Source organism: Oncorhynchus masou, chromosome 27 (genome assembly GCF_036934945.1).
Source record: "Oncorhynchus masou masou isolate Uvic2021 chromosome 27, UVic_Omas_1.1, whole genome shotgun sequence".
NCBI classification, from domain to species: Eukaryota; Metazoa; Chordata; class Actinopteri; order Salmoniformes; family Salmonidae; genus Oncorhynchus; species Oncorhynchus masou.
Genome location: NC_088238.1, coordinates 26,839,281 through 26,861,195, shown reverse-complemented (window position 1 = coordinate 26,861,195; position 21,915 = coordinate 26,839,281). Strand labels below are relative to the sequence as shown.

The 21,915-nt window shown below is 44.5% G+C and overlaps 1 protein-coding gene across 1 annotated transcript in view; it reads right to left on the bottom strand.

The window, feature by feature from the left end:
- The window catches only part of LOC135515920 (cyclin-dependent kinase 17), a 35,603-nt gene that overhangs the window by 10,345 nt on the left and 3,343 nt on the right, over positions 1-21,915 (bottom strand). The gene's annotated exons all lie outside the window — the stretch shown is intronic.

Genomic DNA, 21,915 nt, shown 5'->3' with positions numbered 1-21,915 from the left:
ACCCTAAGTAACAGCAGTGGTCATCATGTGGTTGTGTCCTGTGATGTGATTGGTGGGCTGCAGTGACAGACCTAGTCCAGCGGCTGCAGTGATTGGCCAAGGCAGGCTGGCTGGCTGAGTGTGATGGGAGGTGAAAAGGCCAGCAAACTGGGAGAACTGGCCACATTTCATAGCAACACAAATACCTGCCTGGTCCGATGGTATGGCTGTGTTGTGTGTACATCCATTTGTGTAGGATCTACTGTATGTGTGTAAGTGTATCAATTAATAATGTGCTGTGCGGATATGCTAGTGTATGATTTATGTGCGTATGATAAATATGCATAACTGCATGTAGAATACAGTGTGTGTGTGTGCATAAGTATGGTGTGTGTATCAGTGTATGGTTTGGGTATCAGTGTGTGTGTTTATGTGTATCAGTATGTGTGTGTGCGCACGCATGCTGACACAGCAGTAAGCCAGGTCATAGGAAACACCTTGTTCTCTCTGCCTCAGGCCAGTTTCCTTGCCCATTGTGTTGCCGCGGTGACTCCCCTCGAGAGTGGAACCCCCTCCTCCCTCTAACCCCCTCACACCATCCCTTACTGGACACAGCGATAACACACTGCCAGCTAGCAGTGAAGGGTGCGGTGTGTGTCTCACACATGGGATACAGTTATCCACTACATTATGAAATCATCACATCAGACAGATAAGAAGAGGACCAAAAATATCTAGCTATCCATCTCTCCAGCCATCTTCACTATATACACAAAACTATGTAGACACGCCTTCAAGTTAGTGGATTAGGCTATTTGAGGCATATCCGTTGCTGACAGGTGTATAAAATTGAGCACACAGCCATGCAAACTCCATAGACAAACATTTGCAGTAGAATGGCCCGTACTGAAGAGCTCAGTGACGTTCAACGTGGCACAGTCATAGGATGCCACCTTTACAACAAGTCAGTTTATCAAATTTCTGCCCTGCTAGAGATACCCTGGTCAACTGTAGGTGCTGTTATTGTGAAGCAACAACGGCTCAGCCACGAAGTGGTAGGCCACACAAGCTCACAGAACGGGACCGCCGAGGTGCTGAAGCGACTGCGAGCCAGGCCTAATCGCTCAACATCAGTGCCCGACCTCACTAATGCTCGTGGCTGAACGGATCCAAGATCCTGCAGCAATGTTCCAACATCTAGTGGGAAGCCTTCCCAGAACAGTGGACGCTGTAACAGCAGCAAAACGGGTGAACCCACTCCATATTAATGCCCAGGATTTTGGAATAAGATGTTCGACGAGCAGGTGTCCACATACTTTTGGTCATGTACTGTACCTTTCTCCTTCACTCCCTCTGAGATCATTAGCTCAACTGCATACACTTGAGACACCATCTGTCTGTCTAGACACACATCTTGGTCATCCTTAAAATTCCTCTGTCATTCCTGATGGCATGAGCGTGCATTGCAGGAATCCCTGGAATCATTCAATCAATTACCCCAAGTGCACATACACTCACCATGTCCAGACTAAGCTTATAGGCTCAAATCACCTCCAGGTGTACAGATGCCAGCCAGTAGGGCACAACGTCAAAGAACGATCAGATACAAATATATAGTGTAGAACAGACATGCCTCTCTGTCATGAAGAGTGAGGAATCACATCATCTCTAATGACATTTCTATCTGTGCCCTCAAATATGCCCCAGGACAACACATATAGCAGCACCCCACCCCCCGTCAACCACTAATCTACCAATGAAAATCGATGAAACACAGTGTGTGTGTGTGTGTGTGTGTGTTTGGGGATGAAAGATTAACCTCCCCCACCTTTTGCCCCCCACATGCCCTAACACCCAACATGTACCGAGCTGGGCGAAGGCACGGACGCTTTGATGTCAGGTTTAAGCGTGGGTGTGGGTGTGTGTTGCACGGGTATGACCTGGTTCTCTTCTCGGCTGGAGTTGATCTCATTAAAACAAGTTTAGTTAATGGAGTGTGTGTGTGTGTGTGTGTGTGTGTGCAGGTGTGTGTGCACGCGCATGTGTTTTTAGTTTTACTATCGTTGTGGGGACATTCCACCAGTCCACATAAGGAAAAAACTCATTCTAGGCTTAGGGGTTAGGTTTAGGGTTACGTTAGGGGTTAAGGATTAGGTGTAGAGTTAAGGTTAGGGAAAATAGGATTTTGGATGGGAATCAACTGTTTGGTCTCCACAAGGATAGTAAAACAAAGGTGTATTGACGTGTGCGAGCATCTGTTTAAGCAACAACCCTGCTGGGGTGGGCAAGAGAGAGAGGGGGAAGCATTAACAAAAAAACATAGCAAACTAGAATGCTATTTGGCACTAAACAGAGAGTATACAGTGGCAGAATACCTGACCACTGTGACTGACCCAAACTTAAAGAAAGCTTTGACTATGTACAGACTCAGCGAGCATAGTCTTGCGATTGAGAAAGGCCACCGTAGGCAGACCTGGCTCTCAAGAGAAGACAGGCTATGTGCACACTGCCCACAAAATGAGGTGGACACTGAGCTGCACTTCCTAACCTCCTGCCCAATGTATGACCATATTAGAGACACATATTTCCCTCAGATTACAAAGATCTACAAAGAATTCGGGGAAAAAACGATTTTGATACACTCCCATATCTATTGGGTGAAATAAAAGTGTGACATCACAGCAGCAAGATGTGTGACTTGTTGCCACAAGAAAAGGGAAACCAGTGAAGAACAAACACCATTGTAAATAAAACCCATATTTATGTTTATTTATTTTCCCTTGTGTACATTAACTATTTGCACATAAGACATTTGAAATGTCTCTATTCTTTGGAACTTTTGTGAGTGTAATGTTCACTGTTAATTTGTATCGTTTATCTACTTCACTTGCTTTGGCAATATAAACATATGATACCCATGCCAATAAAGCCCTTAAATTGAAAGGGAGGTAAAAACAGAGAGAGCAGAAGAGAGAAAAACAGAGTGAGCAGGAGGGGAAGATTGTGTTCGGAGTTCACGAATAGGGTTTTCCAACAGAACATTCTCCATTTATCTTATCAGCCACACTTGTGGTCTACACACACACACACATACACACACATACACACACATACACACAGTTTGACAGTATTGAATGCAGTAATGCCAATAAGGCTATGATACCATTCCAACAACTCTATCCTGTGCGGGACACAGGCCTGGTCATGTGGCTGGGGCTGAGTATGCCTGTGTCTGCCCCTTAGGGCATCACTGTCCTTGGGCAGACAGGCTAGGAAAATGGGCAGGCTGTGGAGGATTGGGTTGCTGAGACCAAGGTTGTCTGCTGCTGTAGGGAGTGACACACACACACGCTCACTCTTTCCTGCTGCATTTTTTAAATGTTTTCATTGAACCTTTATTTAACTATTTACCTCAGCTCAGCAGCATGAGCTGAGCTGGCAATTAAATATGAGAAGAACTGAGGGCCAAGGAAGCCACAGCTGTCCTCTAATGTGTGTGTGCGCATTGGGCAGTCTTATATCCAACAATGAAAAAACATATGCTGCTGGTCCCACCTTCAGTAACTGGAGCAGATCCCTCTCTGCCACCCTGCAGCGTAGATATAGAGTTACTAGATTAGCTGTTCCCATTGGACAGAGTCCAGAATCTTGTATCAGCAGCACAGGGAGAAAACGCAACCTCTTTCTCCCTCCCTTTCGCTCATTCCATCTCATACTCTAAGTCACCCTCTCTCTAGTGGTTGCAGTCACTCACACACTCACACAGTACAGCAGGGATCGTCAACTAGATTCAGCCGCAGGTCGATTCTTTCTTGAGCAGATGGTCAGGTGGCCAGAGCCATTACAAATCATTTGAAGAATGCAAATTGACCATAAGAAGCCAATATTTTACTAAAACATAATAATTTAAAACCTTGCTTACATTGTATAAGATCACATACACTGAGTGTACAAAACATTAAGAACACCTTCCTAATATTGAGTTTATATACACTGCTCAAAAAAAATAAAGGGAACACTTAAACAACACAATGGAACTCCAAGTATATCACACTTCTGTGAAATCAAACTGTCCACTTAGGAAGCAACACTGATTGACAATACATTTCACATGTTGTTGTGCAACTGGAATAGACAACAGGTGGAAATTATAGGCAATTAGCAAGACACCCTCAATAAAGGAATGGTTCTGCAGGTGGTGACCACAGACCACTTCTCAGTTCCTATGCTTCCTGGCTGATGTTTTGGTCACTTTTGAATGCTGGCGGTGCTTTCACTCTACTCTAGTGGTAGCAAGAGACGGAGTCTACAACCCGCAGAAGTGGCTCAGGTAGTGCAGCTCATCCAGGATGGAACATCAATGCGAGCTGTGGCAAGAAGGTTTGCTGTGTCTGTCAGCGTAGTGTCCAGAGCATGGAGGCGCTACCAGGAGACAGGCCAGTACATCAGGAGACATGGAGGTGGCCGTAGGAGGGCAACAACCCAGCAGCAGGATTGCTACCTCCGCCTTTGTGCAAGGAGGAGCAGGAGGAGCACTGCCAGAGCCCTGCAAAATGATGTCCAGCAGGGCACAAATGTGCATGTGTCTGCTCAAACGGTCAGAAACAGACTCCATGAGGGTGGTATGAGGGCCCGACGTCCACAGGTGGAGGTTGTGCTTACAGCACAACACCGTGCAGGACATTTGGCATTTGTCAGAGAACACCACGACTGGCAAATTCGCCACTGGCGCCCTATGCTCTTCACAGATGAAAGCAATTTCACACTGAGCACATGTGACAGATGTGACAGAGTCTGGAGACGCCGTGGAGAATGTTCTGCTGCCTGCAGTATCCTCCAGCATGACCGGTTTGGCGGTGGGTCAGTCATGGTGTGGGGTGGCATTTCTTTGGGGGGCCGCACAGCCCTCCATGTGCTCGCCAGAGGTAGCCTGACTGCCATTAGGTACCGAGATGAGATCCTCAGACCTCTTGTGAGACCATATGCTGGTGCGGTTGGCCCTGGGTTCCTCCTAATGCAAGACAATGCTAGACCTCATGTGGCTGGAGTGTGTCAGCAGTTCCTGCAAGAGGAAGGCATTGATGCTATGGACTGGCCCACCCATTCCCCAGACCTGAATCCAATTGAGCACATCTGGGACATCATGTCTCGCTCCATCCACCAACGCCACGTTGCACCACAGACTGTCCAGGAGTTGGCGGATGCTTTAGTCCAGGTCTGGGAGGAGATGCCTCAGGAGACCATCCGCCACCTCATCAGGAGCATGCCCAGGTGTTGTAGGGAGGTCATACAGGCACGTGGAGGCCACACACACTACTGAGCCTCATTTTGACTTGTTTTAAAGACATTACATCAAAGTTGGATCAGCCTGCAGTGTGGTTTTACACTTTAAATTTTGAGTGTAACTCCAAATCCAGACCTCCATGGGTTGATAAATTTGATTTCCATTGATAATGTTTGTGATTTTGTTGTCAGCACATTCAACTATGTAAAGAAAAACTATTTAATAAGAATATTTCATTCATTCATTCAGATCTAGAATGTGTTATTTTAGTGTTCCCTTTATTTTTTGAGCAGTGTATATGTATAGTACCAACACACCAACTCATTCAAGGGTTTTTCTTTATTTGTACTATTTTCTACATTGTAGAATAATAGTGAAGACATAAAAACTATGAAATAACACATGGAGTCATTTAGTAACCAAAAAAAGTGTTAAACAAATGAAAATATATTTCAGATGAGATTATTCAAAGTAGCCACCCTTCGCCTTGATGACAGTTTTGTGAACTCTTCACATTCTCTTAACCAGCTTCAGGAGGTAGTCACCTGGAATACATTTCAATTAACAGGTGTGCCTTGTTAAAAGTTCATTTCTGGGATTTCTTCCCTTCTTAATGCGTTTGACCCAATCAGTTGTGTTGTGACAAGGTAGGGGTGGTATACAGAAGATAGCCCTATTTGGTAAAATACTATGTCCTTATTATGGCAAGAACAGCTCAAATAAGCAAAGAGAAATGACAGTCCAGTACTTCAAGACATGAAGGTCAGTCAATCTGGAAAATGTCAAGAACTTTGAAAGTTTCTTCAAGTGCAGTCGCTAAAACCATCAAGCACTATGACAAAACTGGCTCTCATGAGGACCGCCTCTGCTGCAGAGGACAGGTTCATTAGGGTTCAGAGGTCGACCGATTATGATTTTTCAACGCCCGATACCGATTATTGGAGGACCAAAAAAAAAACGATACCGATTAAATCGGCCGAATAATTTTTTCCCCTCTGGATGAGAGTTTTTCTGTTTGTTTATGGCGGTATACAGCTCATTGAGTGCGGTTTTCGTGCCAGCATCGGTCTGTGGTGGTATGGAGACAGCTACGAAAAATACAGATGAAACACTATCCTACCTAGAGTTATCTCATGATAAGCTGTAGACCACACTACCTCAGGCAAGCAAAACCTCAAGACTTCCTTAGCTGTCATGGACCAGCTGTTGTTTACATAAATGCATAGTGCACCAGCTGTTGCATACATAAATGCCCCATGTCTTACAAGAGGGCGCTGTTCTGTCCTGCCGATAGTGTATAACCGACCAACTGTATGTTCTTAATGTTGTCGTTCAGCCACGATTCGGTGAAACAAGATATTACAGTTTAAATATCCCATTGGTAGGATAAACATGCTTTCAGTTCGTCCCATTTATTTTCCAGCGATTCAATGTTAGCTAGCAGGACGGAAGGCAAGGTCAGGATAGCCACTTGTCGCCTGATCCTCACAAGACACCCTGATCTCTTTCCGTGAGATCTACATTTCCATCTCCAGCTAATAACGGGGATCTGGACCTGGTATCTGTATTATATTCCTCCCGTCTGACTCATTGAAGAAGAACTCAGACAGTTTGAGGTGAGCAGTTTGACGGCAGCCTTCCCCTCCGACGCCATCCTCCTCCCATCTGGTTTGCGCATAATGAGCCTATCATTTATTTTTCCACAGAACAATGCCCAAACACACCTCTAGGCTGTGTAAGGGCTATTTGACCAATAAGGACAGTGATGAGTGCTGCATCAGATGACCTATCCTCCACAATTACCCGACCTCAAACCAAATGAGATGGTTCGGGATGAGTGGTCCGCAGAGTGAAGGAAAAAAGCAGCCAACAAGTGATCAGCATGTGGGAACTCCTTCAAGACTGTTGGAAAAGCATTCCATATGAAGCTGGTTGAGAGAGTGCCAAGAGTGTCCAAAGCTGTCATCAGGGCAAAGGGTGGCTACTTTGAAGAACCTAAAATCTCAAATATATTTTGATATGTTAAACACTTTTCTTGGTTACTACATGATTCTTCCATATATGTGTTATTTCATAGTTGAAGTCTTCACTTTTATTCTACAATGTAGAAAATAGTAAAAATAAAGAAAAACCCTTGAATGAGTAGGTGTGTCCAAACCTTTGACTGGTACTGTATGTATGTACAGTTAAGGCCAAAGTTTACATACACCTTAACCAAATACATTTAAAATCAGTTTTTCACAATTCCTGACATTTAATCCTAGTAAAAATTCCCTGTCTTAGGTCAGTTAGGATCACCACTTGATTTTAAGAATGTGAAATGTCAGAATAATAGCAGAGAGAATGATTTATTTCAGCTTTTATTTCTTTCATCACATTTCCAGTGGGTCAGAAGTTTACATAGTAATTGAATGTATTTGGTAGCATTGCCTTAAATTGTTTAACTTGGGTCAAATGTTTCAGGTAGCCTTCCACAAGCTTCCCACAATAAATTGGGTGAATTTTGGCCCATTCTGCCTGACAGAGCTGGTGTAATTGAGTCAGGTTTGTAGACCACCTTGTTGTTCTTAAGCCATTTTGCCACAACTTTGGAAGTATGCTTGGGGTCATTGTCCATTTGGAAGACCCATTTGCGACCAAGCTTTAACTTCCTGAGTGATGTCTTGAGATGTTGCTTCAATATATCCACATCATTTTCCTCCCTCATGATGCCATCTATTTTGTGAAGTGCACCAGTCCCTCCTGCAGAAAAGCACCCCCACAACATGATGTTCTTCTGGGATTGATTTGCACTTTTCACACCAAAGTACGTTCATCTCTAGGAGACAGAACGTGTCTCCTTCCTGAGCGTTATGACGGCTGCGTGGTTCCATGGTATTTATACTTGTGTACTATTGTTTGTACAGATCAGGCATTTGGAAATTGCTCCCAAGGATGAACCAGACTTGGGATACACAATATATTGGTGAACATATCGGTCTCCGATGAGATTAGCTAAAAATGCCAATATCGGTATCGGCCCGATGTTTAGTTTAACACCGAAGTCCAAAACCGATGTCAACGCTGATGTGCATACCTATATAACCTAGGTACATGACGTAATGAAGCCACGTACAATTCTGCGCTACTCGTGCAACACAGCATTCCTAACCTAGCCCACGATATCTGCTGTGTGGATCAAGCAGTCAACAAGTCGAGCAGTCATTTGAAAGAGTAAGAACATTTCAGCGAGACAACTCGAAGGCGAAATCCATTAACGCCAAGATAGTGGAATTCATTGCCCTTGACAACCAACCGTTCTGTCGTGGGTAGGAAGTCATCGTAAATAAGAATTTGTTCTTAACTGACTTGCATAGTTAAATAAAGGTTCAATTCAAATGTAATTAAAATGTTAGCTTTCTCCGACTGGTCGAGCACCGGTACACGTTGCCCTACTTGAGTTACACAGTAATGGCTTCACTGCCATTAGCTTAACGCTGGTAATAAAGCATTATTTGTTCAACCGCAACTTCAGGGGTAGCTAGCTTTAGCTTGGTACCTAGCTAGCACCAATACAACCAGCCTGAAAACAATGACCAGTAGAAACTGCAGTTATTTTCATTATTCTTAGCAATGATTTAGGAATCCTTGTGAGTAAGTATTAGCTAGGTAGCCACTTTTTGTTCGCGTATTGAAATTAACATCAGTTCATGAAAATAAATAGCTAGCCAGCTACTTAACCCTGTTGCCCAAAACTGACGTTATAAGCAGCCAGCTAGCTTCATCTGGCTAGTGAGCCTCGACCGGACCGGGTTATGTGTTGTGAAGCTAGCCACAAGACCGGACCGGGTTATGTGTTGTGAAGCTAGCCACAACACCGGACCGGGTTATGTGTTGTGAAGCTAGCCACAATAAGGATTATGCACAATAGTGGAATTAGCGATTTGCCTTCAAAATAAACATACCTCTTTCAAAGTGATACTGAAGGTTACAATTGGTGGAATCATGCCATATTTAGACTAGATAATGTTAAACAAGGTTGGAATGTGAAGCAACGAAATGGGGTATCAGTCTACTCGGTGACACCCACAGAACACAACTGTCAAGAGTTTACGCAAATATTAGCGTTGTAGCTCTTATTGCAGGACTGTGACTGTGTGAAATCACCTCCCCAGTCAACCTATTATGTGTATTGACGTTCATATTGCATCGTATAGCTTTCCCTGAGGATTGGGGATCAATGAAATGGGGTATCAGTCTACTCAATACCCCCCCAAAAAATTCCCTCCTCAGACTCCAAAACAGCCACGCAGAATTGTTTTTCCTCAGGAATAGTGATCAATACACATAGGTTGACAATAAATGTGGCTCAATTCACAGTTGTTTCAGAGTCCCGCAATAAGAGCTACAACGCTAATGTTCTCTGGGTGTCATTGAGTAGACTGATACCCCATGTCATTGATCCACAATCCATAGGTAAGGCTGTACAGTGAAATAAGTATGCCCCCAATGCAATTCTAAAGTATAATACAGTGTGATTTCAACAGATTTGTCAAATTAACAAATTGTATTTTGTTGATATATTTAACAACCTTCCAACCTCATTTAGCACGATCTATTCAATTATGGCATACTTCTACTATTTGTAATCATTTGCATCGCTGTCAATGACATACTTTTATTTAAGGCTAACTGCAAAGTCCACTATTGTGGCTAATCCTTATTGTGGCTAGCTTCACATAGATGGGTCCGACCACCATTAATCAAATAGGAACTGCCTTAACCCTTACTGGATTATTTTAGATGACACCGAGCTAGCTATAGCTACTGAAACGGATGTTGTTTTGCTATGTTTTTGGGGAAGAACATTGTTTGCATCCGTGAGATAGATAGCTTTTTTTGTTTTGTTCGACCAGCACTGTAGGTACGCGAGACAACTTTACCAGCATCATAGCATACGTATCGATGAGTCGTTGTGACATATGAAAAAATACGAGTGATAGTGTAATCAATGTGTAATAACTACGGAGAAATGAATGAACGCCTTAAATTATTATGTGACGTGCAGTCATATTCAGGTCCTGATTGGTCAACAAGCTTACTTGACACACAAAGACCCAAATGGGTGTTCCATAGTATGAGAAATCCTGGTTGAGAATGAAATGACTGAACAAATGAACAACGCAATAGCACAGCAAGTAAGTGAGAGAAATAGGGTTTGATTATGTTCTACTGGTAATGGGCATATACGTAAATGCCAACAAAATAACTTAATGGTCAGTGTGGTGTGTAACCTTTATTTAACTAGGCAAGTCAGTTAAGAACAGAATCTTATTTACAATGATGGCCTTCCCCAGTCAAACCCGGACGACGCTGGGCCAATTGTGCGCCGCCCTATGGGACTTCCAATCACGGCCGGATGTGATATAGCCTGGAATCGAACCAGGGACTGTAGTGATGCCTCTTGCACTGAGATGCAGTTTGTGTGTTAACTATTTAACTGTACTAGAATACTTATAAGGCCGCTAAAATGTTAAATAAATTGGTTATCGGTATTTATTGGCAAAGAAAATATCGGAATTGGCCAAAACTTTCATTTTGGTACATCACTCGTAGGAACCAAAGTGTTGGTCAGAGTTTCAGGGGACCCTTACTACATTTGAATGTTCCATTCATAATGTAAAAAAATACAAAAATCAGCCTTGAGATATGGATATTGCACATGTCAATATTGCAATTTTGATTCATTGTGCAGCCATAAGTACGAGATTAGCACTCTTTGTCTCAGATACAGATGGGTGTAACAGAGACGGGTATTATCGCTGGGCCACACCAAAACAAAGAGAGCTCATGTGACAGGGCTGGGGGCTGGGGGATAGGGAGGGGGAGGGGGGGATAAAGCATCTGGCATATCTGAATGATGTGAAATGGAAAGCACAGAATTCCCCATCAAACACAATCCAACACACTGGCTGATGGGCTCTGTCCCGGTATCTCCCCCCATCTTCCTCGTCGCTCCCCCTTACCCCCCCATTCTTCTCGCTTATCAGCATCCCTTAAAAAAAAAACATACATGTGCAAGCAGGCACACACACAGTCTAATAATTATTCTGTGAAGTCCTGACCCAGAATTTCAAACCCAAACCAGGCACCCCCTCAGATCTCCCCTCAAACCTCTAAGCCTGTGCTTCTGGGGGTCCCCCAGTGCATCGTGGGTAGGCCAGAGCCCAGCGAAGAGGAGACAAAGGGCAGGCGAGGGAAAGACGGCAGACGACAAGGCCTAATTAAGTCGAATACACACACACACATCAAATTCAATTAAAATGTGACAACTAAGACAGTTCCCTTGAAGTCATGTCCCTAAAGATACAGTAGTTCCACCCCCATTTAGGGAAATCTGCCTTGAAGTTGAATAAGAACAGCAATTTTTGTCTCTCTCCCTTTTGTCTCTCTATATCCCCGAACTCCGCTCTCGTCACCATGGTGACCAAGGCCCCAGACTCTATATTCTGCTACCAAAAGATTAGTAGGTCTAGACTATCCCAGAACCCTCTCCGGCTGGCTGCTCCTTTCCTTCTAGTCTCACTATCACTATTTGTCAAGTAACTAGGAAATGATGATATGATCAAATTAATATTCAATTGAAAATGGAAGAGATAAAACGGAACGAGAAGAGACGTGAATGTGTGCAAATGGATGTGCGCACGTGCGTGTGAGAGAGTGTGAAAGCGAGAGCGAGCGAGGGATAAAGAGAGCGGGGAAAACAGAAAGTGAGCATATTTCAAGTGAGAAGAACAGAATGGTGTCTTTGTGTTTGTGTAAGAGGCATGACATCACCGGGGGTAACTCCAGGCATGTACTGTTAGCTGAGGAAGGAACAGACAAGAACAGAGAAAGAGAACAGAGACAGGGCTGTACTGGAATTCAATATCAAACCAGGACAAAATGATTTTTAAATTTTTTTTTAAATACATGATTTTGAAGTGTTCACGAAATGTAATTCATAGAAGGGTCCTTTGGATGAAGTTTTGACATATGTATCGAAAAGCAAAACTGAGAAATAATTAAGTTAATTAAAGTCTCCTTTAAGACTCCATAATATTTCATCTGTAGGCGCTACAAAGCAACAATTGGTGTCATATGAAGGTTTACCGCATGCTCTGTGATATGAATAGTAGATTGATTTCAATAACACATTTTTATATTCATTTAGCTTAAAAATAAACAAACATGACAATAGAAAAATACGAATTTATTGTTGAACGTAATATACTTTACGGGCATATCAAAGGTTCCAGAGTGGGATCTCTGCTACTTTTGTTATGATCCAATTTGTAAGCATTACCAACAGAGTGAATGTGAAAATGGATTCAAAATGGTCGACCTCTGCTGGTAATGTGCAGGATGTGTAATGATATAAGTAAAAGGAGTGCAATGATTGGCACAGTAGGCAATGTAACCAAACTCTCTAGAAAACGGCCTATAACTTTAAAAACTAGTAAAGATCCCACGCTGAAACTTTGATATGGCAGTAGAGTAATATATATATATATATATATATAAATAAAAAGCCAAATCTAAAATATAGTTTAATAATTATGTTTAGAATTTTCAATATTCACAAATTAAATAGAAGTGCTACTCATACTTCAGAGCAAGTGATAAAGCTTCATATGACACCAACTTTTGCTTTGTAGAACCTTAAAGTCAAAAGGAGGACTGGGTAAGGGCAAAATGTAATAAATATGCCAACTTTGACTAATAGATTCAAATGTCAAATACATGTCAACGACCCTTCCTCCACATTGACCCGAGGCTAATATGGTTAACACTGTGATAAGCTATTCTGAGGCAAAGGCCTCGTACCTGTCCATAGGGCTGGGGGATATTTCAAATTAATTCACATTTTGGTATTAGCGTGATGTTCCAAATGCCGGTATTGCAAGAAAGCTATTTGTTGTTGTTTTTATGAGTGTTCTGAATCTTTTTGGTCTAGGCTCCTTTGCTCCTTCTGTGCTGTGTGCACTGTGCACCTTCCCCCTGCCACTCACAACAAATATGAAAGAACTTCTTCCTCTCTCACAACAAGCAGTTTAAACTCAGTATTTGCATTTGAGATTTGGGCCAACAGAAATCGATCATATTGACACCGAAACTCTTAGACATTATTTTACTGTAATAGATGACCTTTCTAACCATACCCTTTTTATGTCTCAACTCCCAAAATGTTGAACAGAGCAGACCCTACTAAAACGCGAGTATCAATGAACATGCTATGGGAAATGTATGCTCAATGGGATTGAAATCGGGTCTCTTCGCTGGCCATGGCAGAACACTGACATTCCTGTCTTGCAGGAAATCACACACAGAACGAGCAGTATGGCTGGTGGCATTGTCATGCTGGAGGGTCATGTCAGGATGAGCCTGCAGGAAGGGTACCACATGAGGGAGGAGGATATCTTCCCTGTAATGCATAGTGTTGAGATAGCTTGTTGTCATTGCAGGCACAGTCCAATGACGCTGTGACACACCGCCCCAGACCATGATGGACCCTCCACCTCCAAATCGATCCTGCTCCAGAGTACAGGCCTTGGTGTAACGCTCATTCCTCAACGATAAACGCAAATCTGACCATCAGCCCTGGTGAGACAAAACCGCAACTCATCAGTGAAGAGCACTTTTTGCCAGTCCTGTCTGGTCCAGCGACGGTGGGTTTGTGCCCATAGGCGACGTTGTTGTCGGTGATGTCTGGTGAGGACCTGCCTTACAACAGGCCTACAAGCCCTCAGTCCAGCCTCTCTCAGCCTATTGCGGACAGTCTGAGCACTGATGGAGGGATTGTGCGTTCCTGGTGTAACTCGGGCAGTTGTTTCCATCCTGTACCTGTCCCGCAGATGTGATGTTCGGACGTACCGATCCTGTGCAGATGTTGTTACACGTGGTCTGCCACTGCGAGGACGATCAGCTGTCCGTTCTGTCTCCCTGTAGCGCTGTCTTGGGCGTCTCACAGTACGGACATTGCAATTTATTTCCCTGGCCACATCTGCAGTCCTCATGCCTCCTGGCAGCATGCCTAAGGCACATTCACGCAGATGGCAGGGACCCTGGGGATCTTTCTTTGGTGTTTTTCAGAGTCAGTAGAAAGGCCTCTTTAGTGTCCTAAGTTTTCATAACTAACCTTATTTGCCTACCGTCTGTAATCTGTTAGTGTCTTAACGACCGTTCCACAGGTGCATGTTCATTAAATTGTTTATGATTCATTGAACAAGCATGGGAAACCGTGTTTAAACCATTTACAATGAAGATCTATGAAGTTATTTGGATTTTTATGAATTATCTTTGAAAGACAGGGTCCTCAAAAAGGGACTTTTTTGGTTGCTGAGTTTACACATTTCACGCCTATATTTATTTTGTTTGCAACTATTGTTGAAGTGTTTTCTATTTACCTTCTTAGATATTGATATTTTGTTACATGCTTAATTGAAAATTTGCAGAGGTTCTAAATAAAATACTCATATTTGATTAAATACCTTTTATTTGTTGAGTATAATTCAAAATGTGATAAGAAATAGGTATTTACATGTGGTCACTTTATATAAACTATTTATTCATGGAATTGACAGAAAATGTGCTGTTGTGATATGTATCATTATCGGGATATGAAATGACCTATAAATCGGGATGAGATTTTGGCCATATCACCCAGCCCTTTAGTGTTGTGTGTTCCTTTCTTCCAAACAACACCACTTTACTTTCATCTGTCCACACAATATTTTGCCAGTAGCGCTGTGGAACATCCAGGTGCACTTTTGCAAACTTCAGACGTGCAGCAATGTGGGGTTTTTTGGACAGCAGTGGATCCTTCCATGAACACCATTCTTGTTTAGTGTTTTACGTATCGTAGACTCATCAACAGAGATGTTAGCATGTTCCAGAGATTTTAGAGATACTTTAACCCTTTCCAGCTTCATGCAAGTCAACAATTCTTAATCGTAGGTCTTCTGCGACCTCTTTTGTTCAAGGCAAGGCAGCTCTAACCAACATCTCCAATCTCGTCTCATTGATTGGACCAGGTTAGCTGATTCCTGACTCCAATTAGCTTTTGAAGAAGTCGTTAGCCAAGGGGTTCACATACATTTTCCAACCTCCACTGTGCATGTTTAAATTATGTATTCAATATAGACAAGAAAAATACAATAATTTGTGTTATTAGTTTAAGCAGACTGCGTTTGTCTATTGTTGTGACTTAGATGGAAAATCAAATCAAAATTGATGACCAATTTATGCAGACATCCAGGCAATTCAAAAGGGCCCACATACTTTTTCTTGACACTGTATAATTTTACAAACCTTGAATTCATTAGATTATTGCTGACTGTTTGAAATGTGGTGTATTGACCTTTAAAATTGTGCAAAGCAAAGCTTATTCAGAGGGGGAAAAAATAATAAAAATGGAGATAAGATTTTTTGGCCATATCGCCCAGCCCTACCCGTTCTGTGTCTGCTGTGTACATGGAGGTGAGTAACGGGCTACAGCTACAGGCCTAGCCCTGGGCTAGCTAACATCACCCCTATGATATAAAGATCACAGACAGTCACAGACCCCTGTAGGCCACCACACAAACACACCTGTGTAAGAGAAGAGGGGGTACAGCAGTGAACAGTACGCATGGCCACAAACACCAGTGCCAGAGGGGTTCCTCATCTTGCAGGTGAGCCTTACTAACCAAAACCACCACTGTCGTCAAATGAATGGGATTAAAGACATGCGGACTACAATATACTGCCGAGCACTCCCAAACACAGTATTACACCCCTTCCTGGACCCTGAGGGAGTTCCATTAAGTTGAACCGCGGTGCACCGGGCTATGTGAACGGGGGGGGGGGGGCTTTCTCAAATCAATCAGTAATCTGCACCACTCAGTCATGTCAACAAGGCGGCATGATACATTGTTTAGAAGCATACATATATTTTCCATAAAATATATGTCAGAAATTCTCAAAGTAGTTTTCATTGAGAAAGCAGATAAAGCGTTTTTATCAAAAGCAATCACTTTTGCATGTGAAAGAACAGAATCCTACTCGTTGCTCCAGGTGCTTAAGCTGTCACTTGTGTTGAGCCAACTTCGCAGGCTAACTCATTGATTATGCTCTATAGTACACCGCTCTGGAGGCCGCTCAGTTCCAAATCTAATACAATTAACGCTAACCCGGTTAGGCCCGAAGCATTAATCAAATCCCCTCCCCCTCTCATCAATGCCCCTCCACACCCCTAACCCAAACCTTACCTTATCCTACGCACACACACACACCCCCGCCTCTTAACAAAACTCAGCCTTATCTCAGCTATCCTACCCAAACAACCTCCCCAAACACACAGATGAGGTCGTACCATAAATAATGGAACACAGCTATTAGAGACATAACGCTGCCTCCCCTCTGATCTTTTGACCCGCAGCCAGACTCAGGGATGAGAGGTCGAACATATCACCATGACAACCTGTGACCTCTGAACTCCAAAAACCAACACGAGCCAACCCGGCTGAGAGGTAATGGCTGCTGCAGCCAATAACCATAAACCAGTGCTGCCAGGGGGGCAACCGTTCACAGTGATGTAATGGGATGTGTTAGCACAAAACGCTGCTGCTAGACATCCATCACACTGGTTGACTGGAACTGAGCCAGTCACGCCAGCGCGGCGCACACACCTCTCAGTGTAAGGAGTTAAAGGAGTTTCAGCGTGACTGACCCTGGAGGGATGAGCTGAAATAACAGCGCTAACGGGTAATGGACGTGTGTGAGAGAGTGAGAGTGAGTGAGTGAGTGAGTGAGGTGAGTGAGTGTACATTAGAGGCACTTGGGCAAACAGAGACAGAAATACTTATGTCCCAAATCCTGGAAAATCTCCTTCAGTTTGAGAGTGGAATTCAAGACAATGAGACAGAGAGAGAGGAGTGATCAGATCCTGTAGAGAAGGAGGGCAGAGAGAGAGGAGATAAGAATGGAGAGATAGGAATAGCGTAGGAGAGAGGGGATGGGTGAAAGGGGGAGGGAGGAGAAGAGAAGGAGAGGGGCAGTAAGGGGGGTTATTTTTAGGACTGGGTACTGCAGACTCTCACAGCTGAATACACAGTGTGTTCTACAGAGGACAGGCCTGCCATTATACACAGACGAGCATAAACACCACACAGGCACGTGCTCCCTCCCTCTTTACATTTGACATTTGAGTTATTTAGCAGACGCTCTTATCCAGGGCGACTTACGGCTGGTGCATTCATCTTTAGCTACTGTCGCTAGGTGAGACAACCTCATATCTCAGTCATAGATTTTTCCTCAATAGATTAGCTATCACCAATCCGAGCTGGAGTCTCTCTGATAAAAATACAAACAACCCACAGAATAAAGCAGGACAATTAGTTATCATAGCCCCATAGTGAGTGGCATGACACACACACACACACACACACACACACACACAGGGTTTGAATTGGCGCACAGACACTAGAATGCCATCAGTGTGCAGCAAGGGGGGTTGGAAAGGGAGAAAAAGCACTGCGTGTGCGTGCGAGGGAGATAAGAGGATGAGCACGGACGAGGCTATACATCATCCCCGTGTCAAATGGAGAGATGAACGGGACAGACTCCAACAGGACCCAGACCTCACCCCTAAACACACTCGCTCGGAGCCAGTTAAACACAACCCTTCAGGGTTGCCTGGACCGCTACCCTTTAACCAGATTTAGCAATGTCTCAGTCTCACATGATGACCCTTTGAGAAGATAAAAGACTCTGTGCTTCGTCGTCTCCTTCGGTGTGTGCGAGGAGCAGAAGGCCACACCGGTGCGGTTATTGAGGAGCGGTTATTGAACCCCCTGTAGTAGTCTGACAGTCAAGTCCATAACTGTCAGCCCATCCATCCTCTCTTCCTGTTGCACCTTCCTCCCACCAGCCCTCTTAGCATTACAGTTACACATCTTGCTATTTACTTCTTCTTCTTCTCCTTTAAAGCCATGCCACACTAACGAGGTCTAACGAGCTGCTTCCGGACGACTCAGGACAGCCAGCCAGAGGAGCACAACAGGGAACGTGCAAGTGTGTCCCAAAACACAGGCTTCCTCTTCACAAGGAACAGCTGGAATAGTTCCCATTCCCACAGGACAGAGATAGGAGGGACACGTGTACTGGGGACACACACGCAAGATGGATGTGAACATTAAAGCAGTGAAATGCCTAAGTTACCCGGAAGTGTATTCCAACAACAAAGAGCAGATCAATTATTTCATCCTTGCACACTTCAATGGTTTATCACTTCACCGTCCTTCTGCCCACTGTTATCCTTTCCCTGATCTCTCCTTTCCTGTTGAACCTCCCCTTTCCCACGACCCGCCCCAGGCCCCACCTCTAAACCATAAAGCCCCAGAGAACAGGTGTGCCCACCAGGTGCCCCTAGGGATCGTCCCGGAGACACCCAGGCCAGGCACAAGGTGGTTGTTGCGTCCCACAGTCCCCGTTCTGTTCCCACTGGACCAGCCAGCGGTGCTTCCTGTCTTTGTCCGGGTCGCTCCTGGTGTGACATTCCTCCTCTTCACCCGAGTGAGGGTTAGGAAGTCAGGAAGAGAAACATTCCACCCTCCCGCTCAGGCTTCTCAACAGTTTCAGCCCGTCTCCTTTCCTCTCCGCGATCTCCTCTGATTTGGCTGTGAAGGCAGAATGGCTAGGAAATGAGACTAGGATAGGAAGCTATTTAAGAGTATCCCCTGCCTCTCAGCCATATTTCCCTTAGCTCATTACCTCCTCCCAATACCACTTTAACCCCACATGCAGTCAAGACGACCAAGCCTTCACAAGTGTCATCTTCAACACACACACAGCCTGCCACCCAAGACCCTCCAAAAGAGTCCTGAGACTATCAGCACCTACATACAGTGTCTGACACGCACACACACGCAACATGAGTCCAGCTACTGTCTCATAACAGAACAAACTATTTTTGTGATGTAACTTTACCTTGGGCTAGATTTATTTCCTTCAGCCTCGTGGCAGTTTGCTAACAAGGTTCCCATGACTTCCTGAAGCTCCACGGTGTCAGCTGAACTAGTGAACCAGAGTCAGACACTGTACTCTGCTGTCACTGCGCTGTCACTGCGCTGTCACTGTCACTGTGCGGGTTGGGATATGAGGGTCTGTGAGGGAATGTGAACAATGTGCCTGTCAGAACAGTGTGCTAGGTCCCATTAGGACCCACTATGTGAAGTTGCACCACAAGGTAGGGTTTGTTCTGTTATGCTAGCTAAAGTCATGTCACTCTGTGTGCCGGAGTATAGAGTTCGCTGTGTGGAGATCACAGCTCCTTGACTATTTCAACATGGCAGACAGGACAGACTAATGGGACACTCTGTATTAGACACGGGCACTGTGTTTTAGACACGGGCACTCTGTATTAGACACAGTCACTCTGTATTAGACACAGTCACTCTGTATTAGACACAGTCACTCTGTATTAGACACAGTCACTCTGTATTAGACACAGTCACTCTGTATTAGACACAGTCACTCTGTATTAGACATAGTCACTCTGCGCTGTTGTGCGTGTCTCTACTTCAGGGAATTTCCCTATGAGTGTGTATGAGTACAGTATGTGAAGTGTGTATGTGTCTGTACAGTATGTGTGGTGTGCTTCGTGTACGAGTGCTACTGTTCGTGTGTGTGAATAATCCGTCTGTCTGCTGCTCGGACAATGCCACCCTCTAATCTCCAGATTACAAGCCAATGTCCCAACCCCCACAGGGCAACGCACGATGGGACAGTCTCCCCAGGGGGGGGGGGACAAAGACAGAATGTGTGAGTGCACACACACAGTGCTGGTCTGTGCATGGTACCGGGGCAGTGTTAATCAGACCCTGGGCTCCTTCCAAAAAGGGCAGCTCCAGTTCCCACAATGCCCCTCTTCAGGCAACAACAGGAGGGCATTAGGATAGTCTACAGAACCCCCCCGGCTTCCCTCCATCAAACTCTTTTCAGGGGACAGAAAGTGTATTCCTCAGTAGAAGTCGTCGTCCCATTCCCACCAGAACACAGGCCCACGTTGACTCTAGTCCAGAGCCATTCACATAAGATGACATCACAACCAGATAACAATAGACTGGTATTGTACTGTTGCCTCCCACACACACACACACACAGCACGCTGATATAAAATGGCTTATTACTGTATATATGATCTCAACGCTCTCCATTAAACAGCAGGAAGGAAGCTGCGGCTCTGTCGCCATAGCAGGCCAAGGATGTGTGCGCGTGTCCAGCACACCTTGAAAGTACAGTCTAATGGTTTGGAGAGCAGTACACCAGACAATGAGACAGCGACGACCCCTGACAGCATTTCTAATATACCCCATGACTGGTCATCAGATCATACCACCACTCAACGATACTGAAAGTCTTTTACAGTTGAAGTGTCCACACACCACAACTTCCTCAGTTTCACTTTAAAACTGTGAACACAGAGACAGAACGAGATGATCCCCCACCATACAAACACACACACACACACACACACACACCCACCCAAGCCTATTCCACATTCCTTACGTGGCTGACATAGCTTCCATAATCAGCACGTGTGCATGTGTCCGTCCCTCCGCCTCCCCTCGCTAGTTGTGCTGATTCAGTCACCCATGTTCTGAAGCAGGCCTGGGAGAAAGAGCTGGGCAACTGTTGTCACACACACAGCAGGGGTCGGACACAGGCAGCTGCTACGTAAGTGGAGAAAGCCAATAAGTCATTCGGTTTCAGGCGTGGTCACCCATCAAATGAGACCCACTACACTTTAATGGTGTATTGTCAATACTTAGTCACGTGCAGTATAGACAATGTACATGACTATGAAATTTGGAAAATAGCAATGATAAAGTGTTAGAAGTAACACCTCGGTGTATTCCATCTTACAGAATGCTGTTCTCTGGCTAGTTCTACAGCCGTCTGTACATTCCTGTACCTCTGCTCTATGACTCTTTAAATGTGTCTGTGTGGGTGTGAGGCACACTCAGGCTGCAATAATTACACTCATTATCAAGCCTCCAATTAGACTGCCCCGGAAAAAAAATAATAATAATTGCTCAGCGACCCAAAATACACCCAATGACAACGGACCTTGTCCCGAAGACACATGACATCAGATGATAGATAAACGGGGGGCTTCGTCAGCATCCACTCCACCTCCTCCCGCCCTTCTCTGTCCTCCTCTCAGGAATCAGGAACTGAGAGAAAGCATCTGATTGCCCCTAATGATAATCTGATGTCACATTCCACACTTCCAGGCAAACAGTTTAACCCCTGGCTGACCAGACTGAGGGGGGGGGGCTGTGTGAGTTAGCCTGCCTTCCCAATCCTTTTCTTCCTCCACACATAATCATACGAGCAGGAATAGGGATGTGCACGCCTCACAGACACATACATGAACATTCACACAAGGACTAAAGAGGAATAAAGTCATGGAAAATGTAGATCTTGCTCTCTCGCCCCGCACGCAGTTGTTCATCCCTCAGTACGGTGTTGACGATATCTTCAGTGATAGGTACAGATCAGGCTGTGGGCACGGTCTGTGTGCTGTATCTCTTGTCCCGAATCAATGAGCTCTCTCAAGACACAGTAACGGAACACAAGATTAATGCCTG